The 9829-nt window shown below is 45.0% G+C and overlaps 1 long non-coding RNA gene across 1 annotated transcript; it reads right to left on the reverse strand.

Annotated features, from left to right (window-relative positions):
- Positions 1-1453: 1453 nt before the first annotated feature.
- Positions 1454-9823, reverse strand: LOC107150813. The gene is made up of 2 exons (XR_007343613.1): positions 9628-9823; positions 1454-4340 (listed from the first exon to the last, which is right to left on the reverse strand). It is a non-coding gene; the product is annotated as an uncharacterized LOC107150813 (long non-coding RNA).
- Between the last annotated feature and the right edge of the window lie 6 nt (positions 9824-9829).

Genomic DNA, 9829 nt, shown 5'->3' on the forward strand with positions numbered 1-9829 from the left:
GAGGCAGGAAATCTGTTCCCATGATGTCACTGAGGTAGTGCACCAATGAGCCTGCAGCCCACCTAGACTCTGCTGTGTGGTAATAGACATCCCTCAGATATGCTGGGGAAGAGCTACATCCCCAGTCCACCTTTTACTTAGACTCTAAAATGCCTCACAAAGAAACCCCCAAACCAAACAAAAAGGAACTTTAAAAAGGACTGGGGTGCTGGGTGTGGTGGCATATGCACATAATCCTAGGAACTCAGGAAGCTGAGGCAGTAGGACAGCATGTTCCAAGTCAGCCTCAGAAACTCAGTAGGCCCTGAGCAACTTAGTGAGACTCTGTCTCATAAGTAAATAAATAAATAAATAAATAGGGCTAGGAATGTGGCTCAGTGGCTATAAGTGTCCCTGGTACATGCCCCCCCCCCAAAAAAAAGGGGGGGGGAGCGCTTTACTGGAATGTGTGAGGCCCTGGGTTCGATCCTCAGCACCACATAAAAATAAATAAAAATAAAATAAAGGTATTGTGTCCATTTACAACTAAAATATATATATATATATATATATATATATATATATATAAAGGGCTTATGGACTGGGGACTGCAGGGAAGGTCTTGGGTGTCCCCTTCTTTCTTACCTCCTGTTTGTCAAGGGGCTGTGAGTCTTTCACACTAAGATGTTAACTGCTGGTAACCATTTGTTTTATTTTCCCTTTACTGTTTTTTACTTCCCCAGCAATTTTACATTTGAAGTTAAATAGTGGGCTGGGGTTGTGGCTCAGTGGTAAAGCACTTGCCTGGCATGTGTGAGCCCTGGGTTCTCAGCACCACAACTAAAAAAAAAAAAAAAAAAAATTGTTTTCCATATATAAAGTTTTATTTTGGAGGGGGCAGGTACCAGGGATTGAACTCAGGGGCACTGGACCACTGGGCTACATCCCTAGCCCAATTTTTGCATTTTATTAGAGACAGGGTCTCACAGAGTTATTTAGCACCTCCTTGTTGCTGAGGCTGGCTTTGAACTCGTGATCCTCCTGTCTCAGCCTCCCGAGTCACTGAGATTACTGCATTTTGAACATGGACCACTGGCTGGGTGTGGTGGCGCACGCCTGTAATCCCAGCAACTCAGGAGGCTGAGACAGGAGGATCAAGAACTCAAAGCCGGCCTCAGCAATGGCGAGGTACTAAGCAACTCAATGAGACCCTGTCTCTAAATAAAATACAAAAAAGGGCTGGAGATGTGGCCCAGTGGTCGAGTGCCCCTCGAGTTAAAAAAAAAAAAAAAAAGAAGAAGAAGAAGAAAATGGACCACTTGAACTTACTGTTTCTCACAGTGTGAAATTTTTTAAGTTTAAATTTTTACCTTTGGGCTGGATGTGGCTCAAGCAGTAGCACGCTCACCTGGCAATGCGCGGGGCGCTGGGTTCAATCCTCAACACCACATAGAAATAAAATGAAGATATGGTGTCCATCTTGCAAAAAAAAATTTTTTAACCTTTATTTTTGAACAGTTTTCCTGTACATAATTGAGGCTTCCAAGATGATATTATGCAACATTGTATATAGAAAAATGGTTACTATACTGAGGCAGATTAGCATATCTGAAATATCATGTAGGTGATGAAATGATATAGAAAATCCTATACATTAATTCAGCAGAATAGAAGGATATAAAGTCAACACTCAAAAATCAGTGCATTTCTATTACAAACACAAGCCATCTTAAAAGGAAATCACAAAATTCCATTTCTTAAGATACTATTGGTTAAGATATCAGTATTACCCAAAGTGATCTACAGATTCAATGCAACCCCTCTCAAAATCCTGATGATGTATTTTACATAGAAGAACCCATCTTGGGACTGGTGATACAGCTCAGTGGTACAGAATTTGTCTAGCATGTGCAAAGCTCTGGGTTTGATTCCCAGAATTGAAAAGAAGAAGAGATGGCAGGATGGAGGGATGGAGGGAGGGAGACAGAAAGACAGGGAGGGAAATAAATTCCATCCTAAAATTTATGAATTTCAAGGAATCCCAAATAGGCAAAACATTCTTGAAAAAGAACAAAGATGGAGGACTCACACTTTCTGATTTTAGGTCTTATTAAACCATGGCCATAACAGAGCATGGGACTGGCATAAAGAGAGAGATACAGACCAAAGAAACTGTACAGAGGCTGAAAATAAACCCTTGTGTTTTGGTCAAGGGGCCCTCCAGGGTGCCAGACCACATGCTAGGGAAAGGACTGTGTCTTCAGCAAAGGCCTTGGGGAAAGTGGACCCTACACCATGTTCAGAAGTTAACTCAAAATGAATGAGAAGAGCTAAGTGTGAGACTCAGTGTTGCAGAACTCTGGACACTGGATCTGGCAATGACTGTTTGGTCATGATACCAAAGATACAGGCAACCATCAAAACAGAACATCAGACTTCATGAAAAGTAAGTTTTTGTGCATCAAAAGACTATTAAAAGAGTAGAAAGGCAACTTGGAATGGGAGGAAATATAAGCACTTTTATGGAGAAGATGCACACAGTCAGGAAGCACCCAGAAAGAGGCTCGCCCTCACTGACGTCAGGGGAGGCGCTTCAGAAGCATGACCAGTAGCACCTCACTGGGCAGCAGTCTCTCAAGCTGTAAGACAGCTTCAGCAACTTAGAAAGACCTGTCTCAAAATAAACACGGGCATGTAGCTCAGAGGTAGAACTGCCCTGGGTTCAAGTGTATGAACTTCCCCTCATGAGGATAGCTATTCTTTTTTTAAAAAAATTATAATGCACACCCCCCCACCCAAAAAAAAAAAAAAAAAGCTTTAAGAACCCAGAGATTGCAGGGTTCAGTAGTACACATCTGTGATCCCAAAGGCTTGGGAGGGTGAGGCAGGAGGATGGCAAGTTCAAAGCCAGCCTCAGCAAAACTGAGGCGCTAAGCAACCTCAGTGAGACCCTGTCTCTAAATAAAATACAAAACAGGGGCTGACCTGTGGCTTAGCGGTAGTGTGACCCTGAGGTCAATCCTTGGCACCTCCCCCCAACAAAAAAACCCAAAAAACCTCCCAGAGATTATCAGCAGCGGTGAGAATGTGGAGAACCTGGAGCTCCTGCATCACTGCTTGAAAATGAGAAAGCAGCAGGGAAGTCCTCCACGTTAAGGTAGACTCACCACAAGGTCAGCAAGCCCACTTCTGGGTATACAGTCCTAAGAACTGAAGCAGAGTCTTTTTTTCCCCCCTTCCAGGTACTGGAGAATGAACCCAGGGGAGCTTTACAACGGAGGTACACACAGCTATTTTTATTTTGGGACAGGGCCTCAGTAAATTGCCCAGGCTGGCCTGGAACCTGTGCCCCTCTGACCTCAGCCTCTGAGTGGCTGGGGTGATGGGCAGGGCCACTGCTTTTCTACCCTGGTTGTTTGGTGGTGCTGGGGTCAGGGCCCAGGACTCCATCTTGCTTCACCTCACAGCTTCTCTGCCCTTGTGCCTGGGAGGGTGATGTGCCACTGTGCTGCGGGAACTGGGGAACAAAGCCTGTCATCACTGATTGTGAAATGAGCTTGGGTTCCTGACTCCAATGCCAAGAATGCTGGTGAGCTAGGGCTGACCACAGGGTGGAGGCCAGGCCTGTCTGGCCCAAACCCAATTATCAGCTCCTACCACAAGGCCACAGGGGAGGAGACGGGAGGAAAGGTGCCAGAATATGGCCTGCTCTGGCCACTTATGTGGAAGAGGAAGTTAAAGCAAGCCTGGTGTGGCTGGGCTTTCATCAGTGACCTCTGGTCACTGCCAGGAAGGGCAGAGGAGGCTGCCCATGCAATGACCTCTCATGTTCTGAGGCAGTATGTTTGGGGCCACAGTGGGGCCTGACGGGAGTGTGATGGAGCCTCTGAGTGCCTCCTTAGGGGCAAAATGAGATCTGCACGTTCTCTTCCCTAGAACACATGGTCTGTCCTCACTTGAAGCTAAGTATCACCTGCCCTGGGCATCCTAACTCTAGTGTCCACCACATCTGTTCTTTGCAGCTACATGTGGCTCACGTTTAATGAACAATTAGCTTATTTTGGTTTCAGGAACCAGAGACACACTGGAATGTAAGTGCCTCTGGTAGGGACTTAGTTATGTTCATGGCTAACTCCACGGCCCTAGGGCCAGTGCCTGGCAAAAAGCAGAATGAATCCAAGGCTCAACATGGGATGAGCAGCTTAAATAAACACCTGCAAAACAGTACCAGAGGTGTGCTAAGATAGCAACTGTCAGGAGCAGGTCTTTCTGAGGAGGCTGGGAGGCTCTGGAGATGAATGATGACTTGCAGGTCTCTGGATCCCCCCTCCAATATGCAGATCAAATCTCTGGAGCAGGGCCTGGGAAACACATTTGAGAAAACAATAGTCCATGTGGGTGTGGTGGAGCACATGTATAATCCCAGTGACTCAGGAGGCTGAGGCAGGAGGATCCGCTAGTTCTATGCCAGTCTGGGCAACTTAGTGAGATGCTATCTCAAAATAGAAAGGACTGTGGCTGGGGATGTGGCTCAGTGGTAGAATGCCCCTGGGTTCAATGCCCAGAAAATAAATAAATAAATAAAATAAAGAGTGTTCAGATGGTACAGATTGTACTTACTGGAGGACCACCCTGCAGGCACTCAGATGGAGTGTATGGGCCTGATGTGTTTTGTCTGAGCCACAGTGTTTAAAATAAAATATTAATTTCCCTTAATGAAGTATGCTGTGACAATATCATTTCCAGTTTCTAAGGAAAAGCTGGAATATGTGGCCATGCCGGTTCCTGGCAAGCTGAAGGATGTTCAAATTCCTCTGCCTCCCTGCTCGGCTGTTGTCCACCACCTGAACCTTCTCTACATCTTTGCCACCTTCCAGTCTCTCTCTCCCTAGTCTCTTAACCTGCAAAATGCTGGAGCAGCTTCTCTGGGGCCTCCTTGAAGCCTCTCACCCTCACAGGGTTTCACAGGCCATGTTCTATTTAATTTTACTTATTATCATTTGTAGTACTGAATTGAACCTGGGGTGCTCTACCACTGAGCTACATTGCCAGCTCTTTTAATTTCTAAAAATTATTGTGAGTTTGGTGTGGTGGTGCACACCTATAATTTCCAGGGACTCGGGAGGCTGAGGCAGGGGGATCGTGAGTTCAAAGCCAGCCTCAGCAATAGAGAGGCACTAAGTAACTCAGTGAGACCCTGTCTCTAAATAAAATACAGAAAGAAAAAAAATACTGAATAGGGCTGGGGGATGTGATTCAGCGGTTAAGCAGCCCTGGGCTCAATTGACAGCAGACACATTGTGATGACAGGGTGTTGCTAAATTGCCCAGTCTGGCCTCAACCTCTGGACTAACTGGGATTACAGGCATGTACCACCATGACCAACAGGGGTGATGTTCCATTTATTTATTTTTAAAGGCAATGACCTCATCTTTTTTCTTTTACCTTTATTTTATTTATTTATTTTTATGTGGTGCTGAGGATGGAACCCAGCGCCTCACCTGTGCTACCACTGAGCCACAACCCCAGCCCAGGGGTGATGTTTTAAAGTGGAAATATGACCCTATGCATGCCAGAGTGAAACCCTTCATTGGCACCCTCTGATTCAGGCCAGAAATCATTCCCATGCTCCTCAGGCTGTGCTGGGTCTGCCTGGCTTGGCTGGCTGCCAGCATTTTTTGTTGCTGTTCCCCAGTGTCCTGTATTCATGTGTTACCCATACAGGTAGCTGTAGGACATTTTGGATTTACAGGCAGAAATCTTATTTTTTATTTTTTTGGTTTGGGGATTGAATCCAGGGGTGCTTTACTAGAGTTTATAATGCAGCCCATTTTCTTTTTTTCCTGTTTCTGAGGATTGAACCCAGAGGCACTCTACCACTGAACTACATTTCCAGCCCTTTTATTTTTGAGAGAGGGTCTCACTAAATTGCCCAGGCTGGCCTCAAACTTGTGATCCTCTGAACTTAGCCTTTCGAGTTGCTGGGATTACAGGGATGGGTCATGTATCAGGGTCCTTTTTGCACCCCCCGCTCTTTTTTTTGATGCTGGGGATTGAATCTAGAGTCTTGTGCATGCTAGCCAAGTACCCTAAAACTGAGCTACATCCCCAGCCACCCAACCCTTTTCAACTTTGAGACAGGGTCTTGTTAAATTGCTGAAGCTAGTCTTTAATTTTCGATCCTCCTGCTTCAGCCTCCTGAGTTGCTGGGATTACAGGTATATACAACCATGCTTGGCTTTTTGGTATTTGAGATTGAACCCAGGGGCACTTTACCACTGAACCACATCCCCAGCCCTTTTATTTTTTGAGACAGGGTCTTGCTAAGTTGCTTAGGGCCTTGTTAAGTCCCAGACTGGCCTGGAACTTGCTATCCTCCAGCCTCAATTTCCTGAGTCCTGTGATCCCAGCTCTATGGCACTGTACCTGGTCCTTTTACACTTATATTAATAGTTTGTAGGATGGAGTTAGGCACACAGTAGGCACTTTGTTGAAAGAAAGTGTGCTTCTCCCCACCAAAGGACCTCTGCCTGGGCTGACCAGCAGAACAGAATGGGAACCATGTGTAAACTGAAGCTTTCACAGTAGCCAGGCACAGTGGCACACACCTGTAATCCCAGGAGCTTGGGAGGCTGAGACAGGAGGATTGCAAGTTCAAAGCCAGCCTCAGCAATGTAGGAAGGTCCTAAGCAACTTAGTGAAACCCTGTCTCAAAAAATAAAATGGGCTGGGGATGTGGCCCAGTGATTAAGTGCCCTTGGGTTCAATCCCTGATACCAAATGGGGGAAAAAATTTCTTAGTAGCCATGACTAAAAGGAAAAGGAACCAAACAGTATGTTTTATTCAATGTAATGCATTTGAAGTATATTATTTCAACATGTAATAAATTTTAAAAATTTACTTGAGATATTTTACAGTGTTTTATTCTTTGATCTCAGTCTTATTTTTCCACCTTTGGTACCAAGGATTGCATGAAGGGGCACTTAACCACTGAGCCACATTCCCAGCTCTTTTTTGTAAAGACAGGGTCTGAGTTACTTAGGGCTTCGCTAATTGCTGAGGCTGGCTTTGAATTCATGGTCCTCCTGCCTCAGTCTCCCAAGTCACTGAGATTACAGGTGTGTACCACTGGGCCAGGCCCTTTTTTTTTTTTGTACCTGGAATTGAACAAAGGGTTGCTTAATCAGAGTCACATCTCCATTTCTTTTTTTCAAATTTTGAGTTAGGGTCTCACTAAGTTGCTGAGGCTGACTTTGGACTTATGATCCTCCTGCCTTATCCTCCAGAGCCACTGGAATTATAGGCATGGGCCACCGTGCCTGGCTCAGGACTCTTTATTTTTCTGGGAAACTACTGAGCCACATCCCAGCCCTTTTCATATATATGTATGTATGTATACACACACACACACACACACATATATTTCAATTTTGAAACTGGGTGTAAGTTGTTTAAGGCCTTGCTAAATTGCTGAGACTCGCTTTCAACTCACAATCCTCTAGCCTCAGCCTCCTGAGCCACTGGAATTACAGAGGTGGGACACTATAACTAATAGAACTCATTTATTTTAATATATATATTTTTAGTTGTCAACGTACCTTTATTTTTTTTTTTTTTATATGTGGTGCTGAGAATTGAACCCAGTGCCTAATACATGCTAGGCAAGCACTCTACCACTGAGCCACAGCCCCATCCAGAACTCATTTTTAAGAGAAAAATATATATTTTTTTAGTTAGTAGATGAACAAAATACTTTTATTTTAAAATTTTTTTTTAGTTGTAGATGGACACAATACCTTTATTTATTTTTATGTGCTGCTGAGGATCGAACCCAGGGTCTTGCAACCCAGGGCCTCGCAGAGGTGAGCCCTCTACGGCTGAGCCATAACCCCAGCCCTTTTATTTATTTTTTAACATGGTGCCGAGGATTGAACCTAGTGCCTCACATATGGTAGGCAAGCACTCTACCACTGGCCAAAAACCCCAGGCCCAGAACTCTTTTTTTGGGGTGGTGGTTAACAGGGATTAAACTCAGAGGCACTCAACCACTGGGCCATATCCCCAGCTCTCTTTTGTATTTTTAGAGACAGGGTCTCACAGAGTCACTTAGTGCTTTGCTAAAATGTTGAGGGTGGCTTTGAACTCATGATCCTCCTGTCTCAGCCTCTTGGGATTATAGGCTTGGGCCATGTGCCTGGCTCAGGACTCATTTTTATCGGCACTAATGTCATTGGAGAGAGCTCTGCCCTCATGACCTGATCACCTCTCAAAAGGCCCTTTGAATTCATCACCCTGCAATTATGCTTCAACATATGGATTTTGGAGTTACAAAACATTTAGACCACAGCTGTACTCATTTTATTTGCCAAACATGCACTTCCCATGCCAATCAATCACATGCTGGTAGAGATTATGCCTATTCTGTTTCTCTTTGAAGAAGAAGCTCGATATGGTCCACATCATCGTTTTAATTAATGCATTAAACAGCTTAATTCTTTCCTTTTAGTTTGCATTTTAATTTCTTCACAGTTTTTACTTCTTTCTGTGGAAAATTTCAGTTTGCATATTTTCAGATTCAGTTTCTGAGGCGAATTCCCAGTTTATTCACATTTCATATTTAAATACCCTAGAAAGAATATTGATTGGATTACATCAGTGGTTTTTTTTTTCAAGTTTATCCAAAGAATGAATGTGTTGTCAGGGAACAAAATAAAACTTGCAGCTTCTAGTTCTCTTTCATCTAGGCTGATCCCGTAGGTGAAGCTGGGGCCCAGGACCCTGAATTCCACAATTTTTACCAGGCAAGCCTTACCATGAGGCCAATATGGGAACTCTTGGAGCATCTCTTCATGAATGCTTCTCAGCCTGAGGGCTGGCTGTTTTTATCAGGTGTCCACTTCTGACCCCATGAAGTTCCTGGCTGTAACTGAAATAAAGACCTGGCTGCCTCCGAAGAGTCTGAAGCCCTTTACTCCCCGACTGGGTGCTTTCATAGGGAAGCCTCCCAGGCACTTTCCTGGGGTTAGCATCCTCAAGGCCTAATCTTCATGACACTGGCCAACAGGTGCTACTTGCTGTTCCCATTTTTAAAAAATATGTTTTAGTTGTCAATGGACCTTTATTGTATTCATTTACATGCGGTGCTGAGGATTGAACCCAGTGCCTCACACATGCTAGGCAAGCGCTCTGCCACTGAGCCACCACCTCAGCCTCTTTCTGTTCCCATTTTACCCATGAGAAAGTGACGGTCTGAAAGATAAACTGCCCAGGGTTGGTCAACCGCAGGGCTAGGATTGGAACCGGAGTAGTTCGGCTTGCATAAAAGATCATCTTTAAGGTCGATCCAGTTTGGTTTTAATTCCATATGAACCCTGTAAATACCCTGCTTACCAACTGTTTAGAACCCAGTTTAAAAAAAAAAAAAAAAAAGCAGCAGTAGGGCGTGGTGCAACAGGCCTCAAGTGCCAGCGACTTGGGAGGCTGAGGCAGGGAGGATCTCGAAATTCGAGGCCAGCGGGGCAAAGTAGCGAAGCCCTGTATTAATATATAAAAGGGGGGGGGTGTAGCTCGGTGGTACAGCGCCCCTGGATTCAGTCCTACGTTTGAGAGAAAATCAGAGTGACACCGATTCGATTTCGGTTACCTACCTTTTCGGCTTAGTTCCTAACAAGTATAGACGTGCATTTAAACAGGAGGCTTGGCCACTTTTAATTCTAGCTGGAGTCTGCCTTCCGAATCACCACTTCGTAGATTACCAGCTAACTTCCACCTCTGCAAACGCAAATGCCTGGGCGAGCCCTCGGCAGCACGCCCTCGGCAGCACCCTCCCGGCTTCGCGGCCGCGGCCCT

This window comes from Marmota marmota, unplaced genomic scaffold, assembly GCF_001458135.2.
Source record: "Marmota marmota marmota unplaced genomic scaffold, marMar, whole genome shotgun sequence".
NCBI classification, from domain to species: Eukaryota; Metazoa; Chordata; class Mammalia; order Rodentia; family Sciuridae; genus Marmota; species Marmota marmota.